Here is a 3,052-nt window from a genome sequence, read left to right as displayed (position 1 = left end):
AACATAGGATATACAGAAATGAGTAAATGACGTAAAAATCCACTTCCGGGGTCCACTTGGTGTGTGCTTGGGGCTGAGCATTGAAGCTTTCATGTATAGAGACTTTTTCTGCAGTTAAACGCCAGCTTTTGTGCCAGTTTGGGCATTTAACTCCAATTTTTGTGCCAGTTCCGGCGTTAAACGCTGGGAATTCTGAAGCTGATTTGCAACGCCGGTTTGGGCCATCAAATCTTGAGCAAAGTATGGACTATTATACATTGCTGGAAAGCCCAGGATGTCTACTTTCCAGCGCGCTAATTGGAGTTCTGTAGCTCCAGAAAATCCACTTCGAGTGCAGGAAGGTCAGAATCCAATAGCATCTGCAGTCCTTTTTCAGCCTCTGAATCAGATTTTTGCTCAGGTCCCTCAATTTCAGCCAGAAATTACCTGAAATCATAGAAAAACACACAAACTCATAGTAAAGCCTAGAAAAGTGAATTTTAAATAAAAACTAATAACAACATACTAAAAACTAACTAAAATGTACTAAAAACATACTAAAAACAGTGCCAAAAAGCGTATAAATTATCCGCTCATCAAGCGCCAATTATCTTATTTTTTCTTTTCTAATACTAATCTCTTCTATCTTTTCTTATTTCTTCTTCCTTTTCTTACTTTCTTCTTCTTCATCTCTTTCACTTCTCATCCCTCTTCACTTCCATTCTATTTCATTTAATTTTTTTGCATACTTTCATTCATTGCATTATTTTTATTGGTGTTAGAAATTCTATTTGGGTCATTATTTCTTGTATTTTGCTTGTGGATTGTTAAGGATTTATTTGACAATTATATATTATTTTTATAGGGTTGCTTGCATGTTCAATTTAATACTTTCTATACCTTATTTACCATGCATGCTATGTGTTTGTGAAAACGCACGTATGGTATTGTGTACTATTTTTCGATTTCTTTTAATCTACTACTCTAAATGCTTGCTTTTCACAAAATCCCTTTTTATATTTTTTAATTAAATATAATTGTCAATACAAACAGATTGTTAGTTTGAAAGACTTGGTATTCTAACTTGGACATTGAATGCTTTATCTATGCTACTCATGCCCTTGCCGGCATGCCAATAATCACCTGGCATTTAACTGCCATCACATGCACTTACTATATTTCCATTTTTGATTTGTCACATGTAGTCATGACCATGTGCTCACATCATTATCCATTCATGTGCATTGATTACCACCTTTCACATTCTTTTCCTTGCTATAACCCTTGAAATATTCATGCATTTACTTGTTACTTTCTTCTTCCCTTTTCAGGATGGCCACCAAGAAAGGTAAAGAGAAAGCTACTCCCAAACCACCGGCAAGGAAAGAACAAAAAGAGCACTAGCTGCAGAGCCACCCATCCACCTGTACTTCTTAGCATGCACCGAGGACGATGCAATCTTTAAGTGTGGGGAGGTCGATACCGATCTCCGTGGGTTAGTTACTTCTTTTTTTCAACACCAATGTTAATTTGTTAATTGTTGCATTTGCATGTTTATTTGATTTTATGCATTTAGTTACTACTTGGTTGAGGTAATATTTTCTTTTGGCCATTCGGTCTTTTGATCATTCAGGGGGCTGGCCTCTCGGCCATGCCTGAACCTTTCACTTATGTATTTTCAACGGTGGAGTTTCTACACACCATAGATTAAGGGTGTGGAGCTCTACTGTACCTCAAGTTTCAATACAATTACTATTATTTTCTATTGGATTCTCTTTATTCTTATTCCAAGATATACGTTGCACTTCAACTTGATGAATGTGATGATCCATGACGCTCATCATCATTCTCACCTATGAACGCGCGTGACTGACAACCACTTCCATTCTACCTTAGGCCAGGCGCATATCTCTTAGATTCCCCAACAGAATCTTCGTGGTATAAGCTAAAATTGATGGCGGCATTCATGAGAATCCGGAAAGTCTAAACCTTGTCTATGGTATTCCGAGTAGGATTCTGGGATTGAATGACTGTGATGAGCTTCAAACTCCTGAAGGCTGGGCGTTAGTGACAGACGCAAAAGAATCAAGGGATTCTATTCCAGCCTGATTGAGAACCGACAGATGATTAGCTGTGTTGTGACAGAGCATAGGACCATTTTCACTGAGAGGATGGGATATAGCCATTGATGATGGTGATGCCCTACATACAGATTGCCATGGAAAGGAGTAAGAAGGATTGGATGAAAGCAATAGGAAAGTAGAGATTCGAAAGGATTCTCGCATCTCCACACGCCTATCTGAAATTCCCACTATTGATTCACATAAGTATTTCTATCCTTTTTTATTTTATTTATCTTTTAAATATCTAATCCAATTACATTTGACCCTATGAATACACTTAACTGAGATTTACAAGGTGACCATAGCTTGCTTCATACCAACAATCTCTGTGAGATCGACCCTTACTCACGTAAGGTTTATTACATGGACGACCCAGTACACTTGCTGGTTAGTTGAACGGATTTGTGACTTCAAATAGAGCCAATTATTAAATTTCATACAAGTACGAAGAATATGGATCACAATTTCGTCCACCAAGTTTTTGGCGCCATTGCCGGGGATTGTTGAGTTTGAACAACTGACGGTTCATCTTGTTGCTAAGATTAGGTAAATTTCTTTTCAAAATTTTTCAAAAATCTTTTTCAAAATTTTTCTTTTCTTTTTCGTTTTTCCAAACTTTATTTTCGAAAAAAATTAATAAAAATACAAAAAAATCATAAAATCATAAAAATCAAAAATATTTTATGTTCCTTGTTTGAGTCTTGAGTCAATTTTTAAAGTTTGGCGTCAATTTCATGCTTTAAATTTTATTATGCATTTTTTTCGAAAATTTTATGCATTCATAGTGTTCTTTATGATCTTCAAGTTGTTCTTGGTAAGTCTTCTTGTTTGATCTTGATGTTTTATTATTTTGTGTTGGTTGTTGTTCTTCATATGCATTTTTCGTTTGTTAGAGTCCACGCATTAAAGATTTCTAAGTTTGGTGTCTTGCATATTTTCTTTGCATCAAA

Source organism: Arachis hypogaea, chromosome 3, assembly GCF_003086295.3.
Source record: "Arachis hypogaea cultivar Tifrunner chromosome 3, arahy.Tifrunner.gnm2.J5K5, whole genome shotgun sequence".
In the NCBI taxonomy this organism is placed as follows: Eukaryota; Viridiplantae; Streptophyta; class Magnoliopsida; order Fabales; family Fabaceae; genus Arachis; species Arachis hypogaea.
This window is presented reverse-complemented; position numbering follows the sequence as displayed.